At 36.6% G+C, this 21,914-nt stretch overlaps 1 pseudogene; it reads right to left on the bottom strand.

The window, feature by feature from the left end:
- The window catches only part of LOC112167873, a 175,352-nt pseudogene that overhangs the window by 70,435 nt on the left and 83,003 nt on the right, over positions 1-21,914 (bottom strand).

The following is a 21,914-nucleotide window of genomic DNA, read 5'->3' as shown; positions in this document are numbered from 1 at the left end:
GATTATTAGGAAATTAAATGGAATTTTGTGATTGGTTGAACCACCTCATAGGGCTTAAGTGGCATGCTACCATTGGAGGAAATTATGTGGAGTTACCAAGCAATTGCCGTGAGGATTCTTAGGGTTTGGACGGCATGGAGAACAAAGGAGGCCGTCCCCTATATATTCTACCCTCTTCTCAACATCAAGGGTTCCCAAGTTTTGACATTCTACACTTTAGAAAAAAATCAGAAAAGTTCCTTAGCAAAGCCGTGAGTTTCTCCATCCTCTAGGGCAAACCACGAAGTTCAAGCAAGGCCAAGGAAGAAGAAGAGAAGCCGTGAGCATCATCCATCCTCCACCTTGAAGATTGCTTTCGAAATTCAAGAGACCACATCACCAATTCGTTCATCTCATCTTCATCCATGGTGTAATCCGATTCTCCTTTGTAACCTTTGCTTTGTATTTCGTTGGTTTTGCCTTAGTTGACATATATGTATGAACAAAGTATTATTTCTGGAATTTGATAGGAGCATTTTAATGCGACATTTTAACTGTTATTTCCCTATATTTTCTGCGTTATTTCCTTAATAAAACTCTGTTTAGGAAAGTTTCCATTCTTCGAATGGGAAAGTTCCTAATTGTAGAAAGTTTCCGTTTTGTAGTTTCTATTTTCCATTTTTAGAAAGTTTCCATTTTAGTTTAAGAAAGTTTCCATTTCTTATTTTAGAAAGCTACTATTTTCAGGTTTTTGGAATAAATAAGCAGAATTGAGTTCATAAATGGAACGAGAAGTTTCATGAAGATGACATGGCAAGGAGAGAATCAAGGAAGAGTTTTTTTAAAAAAAGGAAAATATATTTTCCTTGGGGATTAAATTTTCCGTGTAATACTTAAGGAAAAACAAGGTGACAACATGGGAATTGAAGATGATTGATTGAGGATTTCAAGGAGAGATTTTCTTGGGAGACTTTTATGGAAAGAAATATTGTTGGAGGAATAATTTGGTGTGATTGCCAACGTGAAAATCAGAAATAATCAAGGAGATGACGCCAAGAGAGATTCAAGGGAGATATTTATGGAAGGAAAATATGTGTGCACCAAGGAAAAGCTAAAAAGGCGTCTAGATTCATCCCTAAATTCCCTAAAGGAATGTTGGCCGAAATTCATGAAGAAAATCAGAATAATTTCAAGGAAATTCGGCAATTAAATATTAGGGAGGTATTTTAGAGAATTATGATTGGTTGGAACACATCACAAGGCTTACTTGGCATTCTATGATTGGTTGGACCACATCACAAGCTTACTCGGCGAATTATCATTGGTTGAAGCTATGTGGAAAATTCTGATTGCTTTGTGAACCCTAGCCATGCTCCTATATAAAACTCCCCCTTTCTCAACGTCAAGGGTTCCTCTCCCCCATACAATTTACACTTTAGAAAAAAATCAGAAAATCTTCTTACCATAGCCGTGAGTTTCTCCATCCTCTAGTCATCTCCACGAGTTCAAGCAAGGCCAAGGGAGAAGAAGCATAGCCGTGAGCATCCATCATCCATCTCCAACCTTGAAGCTTGCTTTCGAGATTCAAGAGACCACCACATCAATCGTTCATCACCATCTCCAGCTCACGGTGTAATCCGATTCTCCTTTGTAACCTTTGCTTTGAATTTCGTTGGTTATGAACTAGTTGACATATGTGTTTGAACAAATATTAATTTCTGGAATTTTTATGATTAATTGAGAATTTTCAGATTCAAATTATTGTTCTTCGAGAGTTGCTTATGTGGGTTTGTTTAATTAAATTTGCGTTATAGATAACTTTTGTATTTTAATCTTATGTGGTTGCAAACACTTAGGGTTTTGATATAATTGGTGCTAGGTTTAAGAACATGAAATCGACTTTTCGTTTTGTGTAAACTTGAATCAAAGTAGTAAAGGTTTTGTGCAAAGATCGAATTTAATTAAAGAGGATTGCAATTAGGTGGACTTTTCCATAACTAAGTTGTACACTTGAGTTGATAGCCTTTCTCTATGTGTAATGCGTTAAACATGACATGATTGACTAGCTTTCTAGGGTTTGATTGCATGTTTGATAGAATTAATCTAGGTGCTTTCGCTTAGATTAATTAGCATTGAAAAGTAAAAAATGGGAATTCATTTGCTTTCGAATGTTTCACATGATCAACTCCTTTCTCATGACTTAGATGAACAATATTAGGGTTTGAGTCAATTTTAATCATATGTTTCGATTTTGATCTTTGTTCTCTCATTCCATTCGTATTTTTATGTTTTTGCATTTTAATTGTTTTGTTAACTTAGTTTTATTTTCGAAAAACCAAAAACAAAATCCCCCCTTTTCGTGTAAAATGTTTATAGTTGTGAATATCTTTGTGAATATTATACTTTGTTTTAATTTTAATTGTTTAATTGTTTGCCAATGACAGGTGTACCCTCAATCCCCGGAATAGAACGATCCCTACTTACTTATACTACTAACGATATTTTCAGGGTTAAATTATGCGCTTGCTTTCAGGCGCATCAGAATTTTTATGATTAATTGATAATTTCAGATTCTTATATTGCGATTTATGGTTGCTTTTGTGTGAGTGTTTGATTAAATTTGCATGATAGATTTCTTTTATATTTTAATCTTAGAAGGTTCGAAACTTTTAGGGTTTTTATATGATTGGTGCTACGAAATTAAGAACATGAATCAGCTTTTTGGTTTTGTGTTCTTAAATCGACAAGTAGTAAAGGTTTTGTGCAAAAATCGGATTTAATCAAAGAGAATTGCAATTAGGTGGACTTTTTCATACTAAGTTGCACACTTGAGTTGATAGCCTTTCTAGGTGTTCATTGCGTTGAACATGTTGTGATTGACTAGCTTTCTAGGGCTTGAATGCATGTTTGATAGAATTAGTCTTTGTGCTTTCACTTAGATTAATTAGCATTGAAAAGTAAAATATGGGAAATTGTTTGCTTTTAACGTTTCACATGATCAACTCCTCTTGCATGACTTTGATGAACAATGTTTGAACTTGAATCGATTTTAATATATATTTCAGTTTTGATCTTTGTTCTCTCATTCCATTTGTATTTTTATGTTTTTGCATTTTAGTTGTTTTGTTAACTTAGTTTTATTTTCGAAAAATCAAAAACAAAATCCCCCTTTTTCGTGTAAAGTGTTTATAGTTGTGAATATCTTTGTGAATATTATACTTTGTTTTAATTTTAATTGTTTGTTTGTCCTACATTGACAGGTGTACCCTCAATCCCCGGAATAGAACGATCCCTATTTATTACGTACTACTAATGACATTTCAGGGTTAAATTATGCGCTTGCTTTGAGCGCATCAATTTTTGGCGCCGTTGCCGGGGATTGAAAAATGACTTGCTAAATATGTGAATATTTGTTTTGTTTATATGTTGTGTTCAAAAAAAAAAAAAAATACTTGTTAATTGTTCATAATTTGTTCGAAAATTAGTTAATTGATTACTTAGGTTGTTATTTATATTATTGAATACGAATTTTTATTGTGAGTTGTAAATTAAAGAAGGAATAGGTGAAGTCGTGTTTATTAATATTGGCCTAAACCCCTTATTGGTACCTAGTCCAGGTCCCTTAAGGTTGAGGGCGGCCTTTATTAACATTCATTGAACTGTCTTCACACTTAGGACCTTTTTCATCCAAGTAAGTATAGCCTATGTGGGATGGTGTCTAGGAATGGGACAACGCTCATGACAGGTTCTTGAATCCAGAAGTGCTTACAAATGGGCCTAAACCACAATGTGGGAGTAGCTCATGCCAAAATGGATTCTACCTCTCGTGGTCGCCCTCCCCTACCTGGCCATTTCAGTAAGGTTGCCCAAAGGATGTAGGAGGGACTTTGTGTCTAGACGACTATACTTGGGCCGCACGTCCACTTGATTTACCGCTTGGGATTTAATTTGAAATCAATGATATATATAACAAACGAAAATATTGTGATTCACTAAGGTATATTGGATTAAACATAGTCTTGAAAAGGGTAGCTGTTTCAGTCCCATTGCACATCGAGACTCCCTGTTCCCGTACCTAAGTGTTGAAAATAATTGTAAAGAAAAGAAAAGAATAGGAATATTTGTAAGTTTTTCATAAAAAGAAAAAAAAAAGTGTATAGAATGTGACGGTTGTTTGTAATCTTGTTTGAAAGTTTTTGTAAAATGTGTCTAATCTTGTTATACAAAAGAAAAGAAAAGAAAAGAATTACTTGTGAATATCGTTAAATTCTTGATTGTTATAAGTGTGTAAAATCGTATGAGTAGATAAGGGCCCTTTTGTTAATATTGGCCTTAACCCCTTCATTAGTGCCTTTCTGAGGTCTTATGAGGTTGAGGGCGGCTTTTATTAGCATTTAGAGAACTGTCTAACACATGAGTTCTTTCCAAGCTGAGTAAGGGGCATATAGGTGGTGTCTTAGGTTGAGACCCTGGGTGATGGATTCAAATTGGATCTCAGAGATACTACAGACTGTGCCTAAACCACAATGTGGGAGTAGCCGATAGGGGCCTAAACCTCAATGAGGGAGTAGCCTCCGTAGTGTCACCAAAATGAGTCCTCCCTCTCACTTACCTCTTAATCTGGCCATCTAGCCTTCTGAAACAAAGGAAAGCAACTTATGTCTAAGCGATTATCCCTAGATCGTATCTCACCAATAGTAGTGGTTTCTATTGGGCTCGACTTACAACTTGTAATCAACTGAGATATTAACTTTATTTGTAAAGATAATAATACACTTGAACATAACCTCCACTTGTAAATTGTGTTGTTTTGTACATGTTATACTTGTATAAACGTCTCATGTAATATATATTTGTGAAGTTTGTGGATAGTTTGTAATTTATACTCCTCTTTATACTTGTATAAAGTCGTGAATAGTGACTCATGAATAGTAACATTTATGTATAAATCATTAACTTGTATTTACTTCACTTTGTAGTCTACTAATTTCTCTAACTGTTATTGTTGTTCAGGAATTCTATGAATGACCGAGCCTTTTAGACCCTCTACAATAAAGGAAATTGAAGCAAGGCTCGCTCGTTTGAAGAATCCTTCACTTCTTGAGTACACAAGCCCTTCCCCTTCTACATACAAAGAATACACATTTAACGAGCAAGGGAAGAGGATCTACTCATCTGAGGAGTCTACATCACCTACACTGATGCACTCGAAAGCAAGCGCATAATTTAACCCTGAAATGTCATTAGTAGTATAAAGTAAATAGGGATCGTTCTATTCCGGGGATTGAGGGTACACCTGTCATTTTCAAACAATTAAACAATTAAAATTAAAAAAAAGTATAATATTCACAAAGGTATTCACAATTATAAACATTATTTACGAAAATAAGGGGGGATTTTGTTTTTGGTTTTCTTTTGCCGAAAATAAATACTAAGTTAACTAAATAATTAAAATGTAAAAACATAAAAACACAAATGGGATGTGAGTACAAGGATCAAAGTCTAAACTCATGATTAAAATTGATTCAAGTTCATCATTGTTCATCATAGTCATGCAAGAGGAGTTGATCATGTGAAACGTTAAAAGCAAACAATTCCCCATATTTTACTTTCAATGCTAATTAATCTAAGTGAAAGCACATAGACTAATCCTATCAAACATGCAATCAAACCCTAGAAAGCTAGTCAATCATGTCATGTTTAACGCATTAAGCACCTAGAAAGGCTATCAACTCAAATGTGCAACTTAGTATGAAAAAGTTCACCTAATTGCAATCTTCTTTGATTAAATTCGGTTTTTGCACAAAACCTTTACTACTTGATTCAAGAACACAAAACCAAAAAGTTGATCCATGTTCTCAAATTCATAGCAACAATCATATAAAAACCCTAAATGTTTCGAACCATTCAAGCTTATCATACAAAAGATTTCTATCATGCAAATTTAATCAAACACTCACACAAAAGCAACCATAAATCGCAATATATGAATCTGAAAATTAACAATTAATCATAAAATTTCAGAAATCAACAATTGTTCAAACATATGTGTCAACTAAGGCATAACCAACGAAAATTACAAAGCAAAGGTTACAAGGAGAATCGGATTACACCGTGATGAAGGTGAGATGAATGAAGTGATGAATGGTCTCTTGAATTTCAAAAGCAATCTTCAAGGATGGTGATGGATGATGTGCACGGCTTGTCTTCTTCTTCCTTGGCCTTGCTTGAACTTCGTGGTTGCCCTAGAGGATGGAGATGAACACGGCTAGGCTAGAGAGAGTTTTCTGATTTTTTCTTCAAAGTGTAAAACGTAAAAGTGGGAACTCCTTGACGTTGAGAATGTGTGAGAATATATAGGGGACGACCCCTAGGTCTCCAAGCCGTCCAAAACCCTAGAGAAACTCACGGCAATAGCTTGCTTCCTCCACATAATTTCCTCCAATGATTTCTTGCCACATAAGCCCTATGAGGTGGTTCAACCAATCACAAAATTCCAATATTAATTCCCTAAATAATTCTTGCCGAATTAAAGAGATAATTTCTGATTTTATGCTTCCAAATTCGGCCAAAACTCTTTAGGGAATGTAGGAATGTATCTAGACTTCTTTTGAGCTTTTCTTGGTCTCCACCTTTTTCTCTTTCCTTAAAAATCTCTAGGGAATATCTTTTGGCGTCATCTTGCTAGGGTTTCACGTTGCCTCCCTCGTTTTCCTCTTCATTCTTCACGGCAATCCTTCTAGGGTTTATTTCCAAGTATTTTCTTTCCATAAAAATAGCCCTAGAAAATCTCCACATATAATTCTGATTTTTGGGCGCCACTTCCTTGTTTCTCTCTTCATCTTGGACGGCAAAACTCCCCTAGGTTTTATTCATGCGTCAAAAACCCTAGTTGCATGGGCTTTTGTGGGCCTTTTATCCATTTGCCGAAAATCCACTTCATTCTTGAGAGTTCTTGGGCCTTGTTGCTTCAACTTCAAGCCTTGTCACCTTCCAACGTCATAACACTTCATTTTTCCATTTCTTTTTCATGATAACGTTGGAAACTTCATAGGTGGGCTTTCCTCCTTTTCGCAGGGTTTCCTGGTTGGACCAGGAAAACTTCTTTTCTTCATTTCTGCTCATTTCTGTGGCTCATTGTTTCTCATCTTTGCTCCCCTTGACTTTCGCAAGCTCCTCTTTCCATTTGTGAGCTCATTTCCACTTTTTAGCTCGGAGGTCCTGAAAATAGAAACTAGTAAGAAAAATAGAAACTTTCCTAAAATGAAAAATGGCAACTTTCCTAAACTGAAAATGGGAAACTTTCTAAAAATGAAAAATAGAAACTACTGAAAAATAGAAACTTTCTACATATAGGAACTTTTCCAGTCGAAGAATGGAAACTTTCCTAAACAGAGTTTTATTAAGGAAATAACGCAGAAAATGTAGGGAATTGCAGTTAAAACGTCGCATTAAAATGCTCCTATCAAATTCCCCCACACTTAGCTTTTGCTAGTCCCTTAGCAAAATCACACTAAGACACACACTAAGACTCAACGAAAATTAAAGACTTGACACGAAACAGACTCTATAGCCCTTCAACTTTTTGTCTCAGCAATCTCTTACTTTCACGACACCAAGATTAGCACTTCACCAAGAATAAATGTTTAGGCATTCGAGAGTTAATTGAAACACATAATCTTCACATACACAAGTAGGACTTGGTTGTAACAATGGTGATGAGTTCTGTTAAGCATGTTTCAGACAAGTATGATTCAAATCTCACAAAGTATATCCCTCTTTCTTCTCTCAGAATTCAGGGCAATGCTTAAAAGCTTATACACTCAAGTATATGTGAAAGATAGCAAGTATATCACATAATGTAAGAAACGAAAGCACATGTATAATTTTCTTTAAAGATCTCATGAAGGATACCAACTACTTGCACAGATGGACCCAAGCCATAGGTTCAACTCTTGTAACTCATCTCCACATCAAGGGCTGTCCCATCTTAAGGATCAAGAAGGTCTTTTCAAAGGTTGTAATGGGGCTAGGGCTCAAGGTTTAAAGAAATGAAAGGTAAGGATTTATCAAAGTGTCCTAAAAACCTAGCAGAGCATATATAGATGTAGAGACCTCAAGAAATCCACCAAGGCATTGCAAAAACGTCACTTTCCCTAGAGGTAACATAAAAGGGGCCTAATGTCTTCATGTTGGGCCCAATCTTCATTGTAAACTTCCCTTGAACTCTAGTGAAATGGACAAAGGCCAAATTTTTCTATAGCAGGCCTTCATTTCAAAGCAGACTCCAAAATCACTAAGTATAGGGGACTAAAATCCATAAATATTTCCTTCTTTTCTTTTCTAGCCGTACATTTTTTTCTTTTTCACTTTCTTTTCCTCGGCTTTTTCACACACCTTTTTTTTTTTTTTTTTTATGGATAAGTCTACCCCCACACTTGAACTTTCACCTTTTCTCAATTTTCATCCTTAGCACCAAACCCACGTAGTATGTCTCAAAAGATAGCTCCACTAAGTTCTTAGAACAAAGGGTAGGGTTGTGATGCGGCTGAAATAGCCTCACAATTTAACCCTGCAAAATGTAGTTGTCAGTATAGGATAAGCAGGGATCGTTCAGTCCGGGGATTGTAGGGTACACCTACACTAAAAGGTCAATAAACAAATAAAAGAATAAAATGGGGGCTTTTGAGATTTGGTTCTAATCTACTTAAAATAAAAACAAAACAAATAAAATTATCTACAATGATCGACTTCCGTAACCTAGACCACTACCACTCTAAAATTACTAATTGTAAAAATAGAAAATCCTTTTCAACATGCTACAAAAACGTGCCCATCTTAAATGCCTAGATAAGAGTCCAAATGAAAAGCCTTAGCGGATCAATCCATTTATCTAATTCGTTCTAATGTGGGCTTGGATCAGAAAAGTCCTTACCAAGCCCAATACTACTAATTTTCGAAAACACTTAGCGTAATTCTCTTAACTAGTAGTATTATCCAACCCTCGAATCAACTCACACGTGCAAATTAACCATTACACATAGAATTTAACACGTAATTTCCAGAATCGTTTAACCATTGAAACATGATTTTTACCACTTTTTAGAACTAATTGCTACTTTGTTTAACTTAGCGCCTTAACAAATAACAATTACTCTTGGAAAATGAAGCAAACACACAAGAACTCTCACCTTTATTCTAGCATGCAAACTTATCAATCTAACTCTGAAAATTACCTAAACACATAAAAAGGGCACAAGATTGTAATATGCATCATCAAAGAATTCTCAAAATTAATGATAGGAGCAAAAAGTGTGACAATACTGACAACTACAATCCCCGGATTTTTGTATCCTTAATCTTCATTTCGAAATCCCTGCTTATCCTATACTGACAACTACATTTTGCAGGGTTAAATTGTGAGGCTATTTCAGCCGCATCAATTTTTGGCGCCGTTGCCGGGGATTGTTAAAATCCCTAACGCTCAAAGTGTCATCGATTTTGTTGTATATAGAATGCATGCTAAATTTTTGTACTACACTTGTGGAATGGTGACAAATTGCAATTTTTGTTAGGCCAAGCTATAATTGTGATTTAGTTTAAGTTTTATGAGTGTTATGAAATTAAGCATGTCTTTTATAATTGTTGTACAATTTGTAGAAGTTTTTTTTTTTTAAAGCATATTGTAAATTGTATGTGTTTCACTTAGATTTTTTTTTTTTCAGCATGTTGTAAATTGTATGTTGTAAAATTGTAGAATGAGTTTTTCTTTTTAAGCATGTTGTAAATTGTATGTGTTTCACTTAGATTAATATACTTAATTGTTGTAAATTGTATGTTGTCGTGAATTTAGTTAAATACTTAATTGTTATAAGTGTGTAAAATCGTATGAGTAGACAAGGGCCCTTTTGTTAATATTGGCCTAAACCCTTCATTAGTACCTTACTCAGGTCTCTTGAGGTTGAGGGCGGCCTTTATTAGCACTTGGAGAACGGTCTAACACATTAGTTAATTTCCCAGCTGAGTAAGGGGCGCATACGGATGGTGTCTTAGGTTGAGACCCTGGGTGATGGGTTCAATTGGATCTCAGAGATACTATAGAATGAGCGTAAACCACTATGTGGGAGTAGCCGATAGGGGCCTAAACCTCAATGAGGGAGTAGCCTCCGTAGTATCACTAAAATGAGTCCTCCCTCTCACTTACCTCTTAATCTGGCCATTCGGCCTTCTGAAACAAAGGAAAGAGACTTATGTCTAGGCGACTATCCCTATATCGTATCTCACCAATAGTAGTGGTTTCTATTGGGCTCGACTTACAACTTGGAATCAATTGAGATATTAACTATGTTTACAATAAACTAAAAAAAAAAAAAAAAACGTGTTGTGTGACATGCTAAAGGTATATTGGATCCTCTGTTCCAGTACCTAAGTATGTAAAGTAACTTAGAAAGTAGGAAAGACATAATGTTTGTATTCCTAACCTTGTATATGTTACTAACACTTGATCTGGTGAGTCCTTTGTGGAGCACACATTGGAAGAGATACCCCTCCAGGAGGCACCCAAGGAATGAGCACGTGTGAACAAGGAGAAAAGTCCAGGCTGAAGGACTATAAATATTAAGCGCTGCATGGGAGGCAACCCATTTCAAACAAAGCTGTGAAGGAGCCATCAACGAGAGTTTGACATTTCTATCCCTTCACTTGCTTAGGTTGAACTGTACTTGTGTTGTTGTTTGTTTGTTTATTTTACCCTTCCCTGATTTTCGTAGCCCCCCTTATTTAGGGTCTGTATACCATATTTCTTGTCTACATTGAGGACAATGTAGATTCTAAGTGTGGGGTGGGTTTACACCTTTATTTTAGTGTAGTTTATTTTAGTTTACACCTTATTTTAGTTCAGAAAAAAAAAAAAAAAAATTGGTTTTATAGTCTTTTTGTGTGTTTGAGTCTTAGGATGCCCCTAACGTCTAGGATGAACATGTCTCTAAATTCATGGCTGAAGGTTTTCACAATCGAAATAGGACTTAATTGAATTCTGTGGTTAATCGACATTGTAATGCTTGTATGAAGATTTGAGATAGGATTGTAACTTGGTTCATTAAGCATGCTAGGATTAAGTCTGATTCATTTTACCCTAAGTGAGCTGTTGAGCTAAAATACTTTCTTTTCGAGTGCTTATTGATAAATTCAAAATTTCATGGCTGTATTTGCAAAACCTCATCATTCTTTGAAAATCCAATGATCATGTGCCATAGATTTTAATGGACTAGAAAGTACTAGAACTCGGCTGTTGTGACTGTCAAAACTTGTATGCCATAATATGCCCTGATCCTGGATAGGATAGAAGGCATTAGGGTAACCACCATAGCCAAACAAGCATGTGTCCCCAACTGTGCCCGTCGTGGGACTCCTTAGAATGAACCCCTTTGAGCCTACGTTGAAAACCTTTGTTTCATCACCCTCACTACCCTACCATGAGCTTAGTACAGGATATCTCTACCCTTGTCTTAGGGACTTAGTAGAGCATGACATAGTATGTAGGGGTGACGATGAAAGACAAGTGTGGGGTGGGGAAAATCCAAGAAAAAAGAAGGGAAAAAAAAAAAATTTGCCGTAAAAAAAAAAAATTGAAAGAAAATGAAAATGAAAAAGAAAGAAAGAAAAACGGCAAAAGAAAACTCTTGGGAAATTGTTGAAGTGTGGTTTTGGACTTTCAAATTTGCAGAAGGCTCAAAGTTGAAAATTATGCCTTTGTCCATTCCCATGTTGGTTAGAGTGAAGGTTTAGCCCAAAACAATGATATTTGGCGTACAAAAATGATGACATAAGGTGGTCCATATATGCTCTGCTAGGTCCTTAGGATTTTTGTATCCTTAATCTTCATTTCGAAATCCCTGCTTATCCTATACTGACAACTACATTTTGCAGGGTTAAATTGTGAGGCTATTTCAGCCGCATCAATTAACTTAATAATAAACTGAAAATCTCAAAAATATTAATAAAAATATTCTGAAAATCTCATGTCTCCAATTACACAACTCACAAATCCAAACAAACAAAACCGAAACAAAGATTGTAAGTAGAGTCATAGTTACACTTTGAAGCTTTCCTTAGCGGCTTGGCAACAAGGTGAAGAACTCGTCTCTGCTATGGTGGTGGATCGTCCTTGACTTAGCGCCTAAGAACTTCTTGGATTGATGGAAGGATGGTGGTCACGATCTTGTAGGTGATGGAGGTTTGAGAAGTGAATTGGGCAGAGCTATGGAATAATTGTTTTTAGCTAAGAACTGATAAGCTAGGAAGTAATCTTGGTCAGGAAGTGATCTTGGTCAGGAAGTGATGATTTTGGAGTAGAGAATGGCTGCTATTTATAGTGGAATTCTCATCTCTTGTGATGCAATCATGGCCAATCATCTTGAGGTGATTTCTCCTCCAAATTTGCTTGATTTTCTCTTGACAAAGTCATGAATTTTCTGATTTCTTTTCCTCTTATTGGCTCATTGTATATGCCTTGAATAGCGACCAGATACATCCCTTATTCTTCTCCCTTGATTTGCACTAATTTCTTCCAAGAATTGTGCACACAATAAACTCCTACAATCAAGAAAAATCAGAATTTAATTAGAGTTTATAATCCATAAGAAATCAGATAATTAGGAATAAATATTGATTAAAAACAATCCATTTTATCTCCTCGAATTCTTCCTCATTAATCCTTCAATTTTTCTTGAATTCATCACTCAAGAGTTTCTAATGGGATGGACTCTCATTAAAATAGGAAAATCAGAAATAGAAAAGTTCAAATGAAGAAAGTTTCCTAAAACAAAATAGGAAATATTTCCTAAAATGAAAGAGGAAAGTTTCTAAAATGACTTTTCCTTAATTTATGCTCATTTCTGCTCTTTTTCACTTGTTTTCTCCATTTTCGACCATGAAGTAGCTAAAAACACAAACTATATTATAATTATTAATTTTAAGAGAATAACTTAGCCAAATGAGGAAAAATACATATTAAAAATGTCACACTTTGTGCTCTTATCAGGTTGTAACTATACTAAGCTTCATGGTTAAGGATTTTAGGGTGATGAACGAAAAGGCTTAATGTAGGCTCAAAGGGGCTTATCTAGGGGAGTCCCACGACGGGCACAAATGGGGACACAAGTTTATATGGCAATGGTGGTAATTCCTAGGATGCCTCTATCCCTTCCAGAATCAGGGCCATGTATTGATATACATCTCAACAAGCACAAGAGAGAATTCTGGCATTCTCTAGTCCATCAAACTTAATCTATGGCAAGCAGTCAATCAAATGAAAGAATAATGCGATCATCAAAACATCGCCAAGAAAATAAGAATATATGTTTCATTTATCACTCCAAGAAAAAGGGACATGGCTCAAATATCTCACATGGGCTTTATGAATCAAAACTTATCTTAACATGCTCATATTCTGTACCAAAGTTTCGAAATCCATATCCACTACAAGGCACATATTTTTCATGTATCTCAATTAACCAAAGAATACCATTTTAAAGTCATCTCAATTTTGTGATCCTCTTTTAGCCATGATTTCAGAGATATAGAATCATCCTAGACAGTTGAAAGGGCATCCTAAGACTCAAAACAAAAACAAATGCAACGAAAATTTTTAAATTTTTGACATTTTTCAATTTTTTTGTATTTTTCAATATATGACTCAAGATAAAAGTGTAAATTTTTGTATTTTTCAATATAGGACTCAAGATAAAAGTGTAATCCCTTCCCCCACACTTAAATATTGCATTGTCCTCAATGTAATCAAGAAAAAGCATACAATGAAACACTTAAGCATATAAGGTAGAGAATTTACGAAAATAACTACTAAAATCAAAAGGAAAATTGGAGAAGTAAAAGGGAGAGATAAAACAAATCTGCGTTGATGACTCCTCCACAGCTACTTCTGAATTGGGTTGCCTCCCAAGCAGCGCTTAATGTTTATAGTCTTTCAGCCTAGACTTTGATGTCGCTTTTGGGAAGCGACCAATTTAACCCTGAAATGTCATTAGTAGTATAGAATAAATAGGGATCGTTCTATTCCGGGGATTGAGGGTACACCTGTCATTATCAAACAATTAAACAATTAAAATTAAAACAAAGTATAATATTTACAAAAATATAACAAAATATATACATATTTACGAAATTAGGGGGATTTTGTTTTTGATTTTGGTTTTCGAAAATTAAACTAAGTTAAGAAAATAATTAAAATGCAAAAACATAAAAAAAATACAAATGAAATGCACGAACAAAGATCAAATCGGAATTTATAATCAAAGTTAATTCAAGTTCATCATTGTTCATCATAGTCATGCAAGAGGAATTGATCATGTGAAACGTTCAAAAGCAAACAATTTCCCATATTTTACTTTCAATGCTAATTAACCTAAGTGAAAGCACCTAGATTAATTCTATCAAACATGCAATCAAACCCTAGAAAGCTAGTCAATCATGTCATGTTCAACGCATTAAGCATCTAGAAAGGCTATCAATTCAAATGTGCAACTTAGTATGAAAAAGTTCACCTAATTGCAATCTCCTTTGATTAAATTTCGGTTTTTGTACAAAACCTTTACTACTTGTTGATTCAAGAACACAAAACCAAAAAGTTGATTCATGTTCTCAAATTCGTAGCAACATTCACATAAAAACCCTAAATGTTTCGAACCATTCAAGATTATCATACAAACGATTTCTATCATGCAAATTCAATCAAACACTTACACAAAAGCAACCATAAATCACAATATATGAATCTGAAAATTAACAATTAATCATAAAATTTCAGAAATCAATACTTGTTCATACATAAGTGTCAACTAAGGCAAACCAACGAAAATTACAAAGCAAAGGTACAAGGAGAATCGGATTACACCGTGATGAAGATGAGATGGATGAAATGATGATGTGGTCTCTTGAATTTCGAAAGCAATCTTCAAGGTGGAGGGTGGATGGTATGCACGGCTTGTCTTCTTCTTCCTTGGCCTTGCTTGCACTTCGTGGTTGCCCTAGAGGATGGAGAAGAGCACGGCTAGCTAGAGAGAGTTTTTCTGATTTTTTTCAAAGTGTAAACGCAAAAGTGGGAACTAGCAACTTCTTGACGTTGAGAGAAGAGAGGAATATATAGGGGACGGCTTCTAGGTCTTCAAGCCGTGTAAAACCCTAGAGAAACTCACGGCAATAGCTTGCTTCCTCCACATAATTTCCTCCAATGATTTCGTGCCACATAAGCCCTATGAGGTGGTGCAACCAATCACAAAATTCCAGAATTAATTCCCTAAATAATCTTGCCGAAATATATAGAGATATTTTCTGATTTCCTTCACCAATTTCGGCAACAATATATTTAGAGAATAAAGGGGGACGAACCTAGACTCCTTTGAGAGCTTTTTGTGTTCAACACATATTCTCTTTCCTTTAAAAGCTCCCTAAGAAATCTCCACGAAATCTCTCTTGAATTTCTGATTTTCCACACGGCAAAACCCTAGTTTCTCTCTTCATTATCCCTTGGCCGAATTCTCTAGGGTTTCTCTTTTATTTTGCACGGCAATTCCTTGTTTCTCTCTTGCTTGGACGGCTAGGAGTCTCTAGGGTTTATCTCTTGATTTATTTCCATAAAAATAACCCTAGAAAATCTCCTTTTAATTTCTGATTTTCTTGGACGCCACCTCCTTGTTTCTCTCTTGCAAATTCACGGCAACAACAACTTTAGTGCTAGGGTTTGCGTCACTTCTATGCCATGTCATCTTCCAACGTCACAACACTTTATTTTTCCATTTCTTTTTCATAGTAACGTTGGAAACTTCATTGGTGGGCTTTCCTCATTTTCGCAGGGTTTCCTGGTTGGACCAGGAAAACTTCTTTTCTTCATTTCTGCTCATTTCTGTGGCTCATTGTTCTTCATCTTTGCTCCCCTTGGTGATCGCAAGCTCCTCTTTCCATTTGTGAGTTCATTTCCACTTTCTAGCTCGGAGGTCCTGAAAATAGAAACTAGTAAGAAAAATAGAAACTTTCCTAAAATGAAAAATGGAAACTTTCTAAAAAATGAAAAAAAGAAATTACTGAAAATGGAAACTTACTAAAAATGATAAATAGAAACTACAAAAATAGAAACTTTCTACAAATAGGAACTTTCCCAATCAAAGAATGGAAACTTTCCTAAACAGGGTTTTATTAAGGAAATAACGCAGAAAATGCAGGGAAAAGCGAGTAAAACGTCGCATTAAAATGCTCCTATCAAATTCCCCCACACTTAGCTTTTGCTAGTCCCTTAGCAAAATCACACTAAGACTCAACAGAAATTAAAGACTCTACAAAAACAATGACTCTATTGCCCTTCAACTATTTGTCTCAGCAATCTCTTACTTTCATAACACCAAGATTAGCACTCAACCAAAATTCAATGTTAGGCATTCGAGAGTTAATTTAAACACATAATTTACACATACACAAGTAGGACGTGGTTGTAACAATGGTGATGGTTCTGTTAAGCATGTTTCAGACAAGTATGATTCATATCCTCACAAAGGTATATCCACTCTTTCTTCTCTCAGATCATGGCAATGCTTAAAAGCTTGTACACTCAAGTATATGTGAAAGATAGCAAGTATATCACATAATTCAAGAAACGAAAGCACATGTATAATTTTCTTTAAAGATCTCATGAAGGATATCAACTACTTGCACAGATGGACCCAAGCCATAGGTTCAACTCTTGTAACTCATCTCCACATCAAGGGCTGTCCCATCTTAAGGATCAAGAAGGTCTTCTTAAAGGTTGTAATGGGGCCAAGGCTCAAGGTTTAAAGAAACGAAGGGTAAGGATTTATCAAAGTGTCCTAAAAACCTAGCAGAGCATATGTAGATGTAGAGACCTAAAGAAATCCACCAAGGCATTGCAAAAACGTCACTTTCCCTAGAGGTAACATAAAAGGGGCCTAATGTCTTCATGTTGGGCCCAATCTTCATTGTAAACTTCCCTTAAACTATAGTGAATGGACAAAGGCCAGATTTTTCTTTAGTGGGCCTTCATTTCAACGCAGACTCCAAAATCACTAAGTATGGGGGACTAATATCCATAATTATTTCTTTCTTTTCTTTTTAGCCGTATACAATTTTCTTTTCTTTTCATTTTTCACGGCTTTCACATATTTTTTTTTTTTCTTTATGGACAAGTCTACCCCCACACTTGAACTTTCACCTCCTCTCAATTTTCATCTTTAGCACCAAACCCACGTAGTATGTCTCAAAAGATAGCTCCACTAAGTTCTTAGAACAAAGGGTAGGGTTGTAACTATACTAAGCTTCATGGTTAAGAGTTTTAAGGGTGATGAATGAAAAGGCTTAATGTAGGCTCAAAGGGGCTTATCTAGGGGGGTCCCACGACGGGCACAAATGGGGACACAGGTTTATTTGGCAATGGTGGTAATTCCTAGGGTGCCTCTATCCCTTCCAGAATCAGGGCCATGTATTGATATAACGTCTCAACAAGCACAAGAGTGAATTCTAGCATTCTCTAGTCCATCAAACTTAATCTATGGCAAGCAATCAATCAAATGAAAGAATAATGAGATCATCAAAATATCGCCAAGAAATTAAGAATATATATTTTCGATTCACTCCAAGGAAAAAGGGACATGGCTCAATTATCTCACATGGCTTTTATGAATCAAAACTCATCTTAACATGCTCATATTTTCTGTACCAAAGTTTCGAAATCCATATCCACTACACATGCATATATATCTCATATATCTCAATTAACCAAAGAATACCGTGTTTAAATCATCTCAATTTTGTGATCCTCTTTTAGTCATGATTTCAGAGATATAGAATCATCCTAGACAGTTGAAAGGGCATCCTAAGACTCAAAACAAAAACAAAAGCAACGAAAATTTTTGACTTTTTTGACATTTTTCAATTTTTTTGTATTTTTCCATATATGACTCAAAATAAAAGACTCAAATATAAATCCCTTCCCCCACACTTAAATATTGCATTGTCCTCAATGTAATCAAGTATAAGCATGCAATGAAACACTTAAGTATATAGGAAAAAGATTTACGAAAATAATGACTAAGTACAAAGAAAATTGGAGGAGTAAAAGGGAAAAATAAAACAAATCTGCGTTGATGACTCCTCCACAGCAACTTCTGAATTGGGTTGCCTCCCAAGCAGCGCTTAATGTTTATAGTCTTTCAGCCTAGACTTGTACCTCCATTTAATCCTCAGGGTTTGGAACGTTTTGGAGGGGTACGGCCTCCACTTCATGTTCCACAAATGCCTCATAGTAAGGCTTCAAGCGGTGGCCATTCACCTTGAACTCGTTATTTGTATGTTCACTCTTTATCTACACAGCTCCATGAGGAAACACATGAGTGATAACAAAAGGCCCAATCCAATGAGAACGAAGCTTACCTGGGAAGAGTTTGAGACGAGAATGGAAGAGAAGAACTTTTTGACCCACAACAAAAGTCTTCCTTCGAATCATTTTGTCATGGAATGCCTTCGTCTTATCCTTGTAAATTTTAGCACTTTCGAAGGCATCATTCCTAATCTCCTCTAACTCTTGCAATTGCAACTTCCTATGAAGCCCAGCTGCATCAATATCCATGTTGAACTGCTTCACAGCCCACCAAGCTTTGTGCTCCAACTCCACAGGTAAATGGCAAGGTTTGCCATAGATAATTCGATATGGTGACATACCTATGGGAGTTTTGTATGCAGTTCTGTAGGCCCACAAAGCATCCTCTAGACGCAAGGACCAGTCCTTCCTGTTGGGGTTCACAGTCTTCTCCAATATCCCCTTAATCTGACGATTAGAGACCTCAGCCTGCCCACTAGTTTGTGGGTGATAAGGTGTAGAAACCTTATGTGTGACATCATATCTCCTCAAGAGAGCCTCAATCGTCCGATTGCAAAAATGGGATCCTCCATCACTAATGAGAACTCTAGGCATTCCAAACCTGCTAAAAATGTTAGACTTGATAAAATCTGCAACAACCTTAGAGTCATTAGTTCTAGTGGCCTTTGCTTCCACCCATTTGAAAACATAGTCCACTGCAAGTAAGATATATATGAACCCAAAAGATGATGGAAAAGGTCCCATGAAATCTATACCCCAAACATCAAAGATTTCAACAGTTATGATATTAGTCAAGGGCATTTGATCTCTAGGGCCTAGGTTTCCTGTTCTTTGGCATTTATCACAAGTTAAACAATAGGCATGTGCATCCCTAAACAATGTTGGCCAATAGAACCCAGACTCTAGTACCTTAAACGCAGTCTTCTTAGACCCAAAGTGTCCCCCACATGCTTTAGAATGGCAAAACGAAAGTATAGCATTATGTTCATGTTCAGGCACACATCTTCTAATCAATTGATCAGAACAATATTTCCATAGGTAAGGTTCATCCCAAACATAGTGCTTAACAGTTTTCTTAAGCCTATCTCTATGAGCACGTGACATGGTATCAGGAATCTTCCTAGACACAATATAGTTCACAATATCTGCATACCATGGTTCACTTACCTGAAGTCCAAAGAGTTGCTCATCTGGAAATGTCTCCACCAGAGGGAGATGATCTTCTGCATGCACCAAGCGACTCAAGTGGTCAGCTACCACGTTCTCACTACCCTTCTTGTCCTTGATTTCCACGTCGAATTCTTGCAAGAGTAGGATCCATCTGATGAGCCTTGGTTTCGCCTCCTTCTTGGTCATCAAGTATTTTAAAGCTGCATGGTCAGTAAAGATAGTAACTTTGGTACCAAGTAAATAAGAGCGAAACTTCTCAAGGGCAAAGACAACTGCAAGGAGCTCTTTCTCTGTGGTGGAGTAGTTCATTTGTGCATCATTGAGAGTCCTTGAGGCGTAGTAGATGGCATAGGGTAGCTTGTCCTTCCTTTGCCCCAAAACAGCTCCAACTGCATAGTCAGAGGCATCACACATCAACTCAAAGGGCAAGGACCAATCTGGAGGTAACATGATGGGGGCAGACGTCAACAACTCCTTAAGCTTGTCAAAAGCTTCTTGACACTCCTTGTCAAAGTGAAAGGGCACATCCTTCTGGAGTAGTTGACATAAGGGTCTCGAAATCTTAGAGAAGTCCTTGATGAACCTCCTGTAAAAACCTGCATGGCCAAGGAAAGAACGAATCTCTCTCACAGAAGTGGGAGAGGGTAAGTGACGCACAATATCCACCTTGGCCTTATCAACCTCTATACCCCTAGCAGAGACAATATGTCCTAGAACTATTCCTTGTTGAACCATAAAATGGCATTTTTCCCAATTAAGTACAAGGTTAGTTTCCATGCAACGTTTCAGAATTATTTCCAGATTATTAAGACAATCATCAAAATTCTTTCCAAAAACTGAAAAGTCATCCATGAATACCTCTATGATTTTCTCAATATAATCTGAAAAGATACTTACCATACATCTCTGAAACGTACCTGGAGCGTTGCAAAGTCCGAAGGGCATACGTCTATAGGCAAATGTTCCAAAGGGGCAAGTGAAGGTTGTCTTCTCTTGATCTTCATTTGCAATTGCAATCTGGTTGTAACCAGAATATCCATCCAGAAAATAATAGTAGTCATGTCCAGCTAGGCGCTCAAGCATCTGATCAATGAATGGCAGAGGAAAGTGGTCTTTCCTTGTAGTTGCGTTGAGCCTCCTATAGTCAATGCACACTCTGTGGCCTGTGACTGTCCTTTGGGGCACCAGTTCGTTATCAGCATTCTTTACCACAGTGATCCCAGACTTCTTGGGCACGACCTGAACTGGGGAGACCCACTTGGAGTCTGAAATAGGGTAGATCACCCCACAATCAAGGAGTTTGATAACCTCCTTCTTCACTACTTCCATCATTGGAGGGTTGAGACGACGTTGAGCCTCTCTAGTAGGTTTAGACCCCTCCTCCAGAAGTATCCTATGGACGCAAGTTGTAGGGCTGATTCCCTTGATGTCCGCCAATGTCCATCCTATGGCGGTCTTGTGTTGCTTCAACATGTCCACCAACTTCTCTTCTTGTGGAGTCGTTAGTGCAGAGGACACAATCACTGGTAAGGTCTCCTTGTCCCCTAAGTAGACATACTTCAAATGGTCTGGAAGAGGTTTTAGCTCAAGTTCTGGGGCCTGGACCACTGAAGGTAACGTCTTGTTAGTAGATAACTGAATGGACAAGGGAGAAACAGACTTACCTATAAAGGGTGATGCCTCAAGGAAGGAGACGTTTTCAATGATTTTTTCCTCACAAGTGTCTTTCAACTTGTCCTCTGAGATGGTGACGCCTTCCTTTGTATAGCCTACCCCACTCTCAAGGGTAGTGACTAAAGTATCCTCATGCATAATGTCAAACATTTTCTGTGCAAGTTCATCCAAAATATCAGTAGAAAAACAATCATGAACCTCTAGGGGATACCTCATGGCTTCAAAAATGTTAAAGCCTATAATGTCACCATCGAACTCCATTGTAAGAGACCCTTCATACACATCAATCTTCGTCCTAGCTGTCCTTAAGAAAGGACGTCCCAAAAGTAATGGAGTGGAACTCACAGGGGAGTCCTCCATTTCTAAAACATAAAAATCTGCTGGGAAGATAAGATGGTTAACTTGTACAAGCACATCCTCTAATAAACCTTTAGGGTATGCATTGGATCTATCAGCTAATTGAATGATAACATTGTCAGATTTAAGTTCACCTAGACCTAGGGTTTCATACACAGAATAGGGCATAACATTAACAGATGCACCTAGGTCTAGCATGGCATTCTTAAATCTAGAGTTACCAATAGTGCACGGAATAGTAAAGCTTCCAGGATCCTTACACTTTGGAGGAATCTTCCTCTGAATCAGGGCAGAGACATTCTCACTTACCTTTACCACCTCCTTTTCACGGTTT

This window comes from Rosa chinensis, chromosome 5 (genome assembly GCF_002994745.2).
Source record: "Rosa chinensis cultivar Old Blush chromosome 5, RchiOBHm-V2, whole genome shotgun sequence".
Classification (NCBI taxonomy): domain Eukaryota; kingdom Viridiplantae; phylum Streptophyta; class Magnoliopsida; order Rosales; family Rosaceae; genus Rosa; species Rosa chinensis.
Note: the sequence above shows the minus strand (reverse complement) of the source record. Positions and strands in the feature narration are given on the sequence as shown.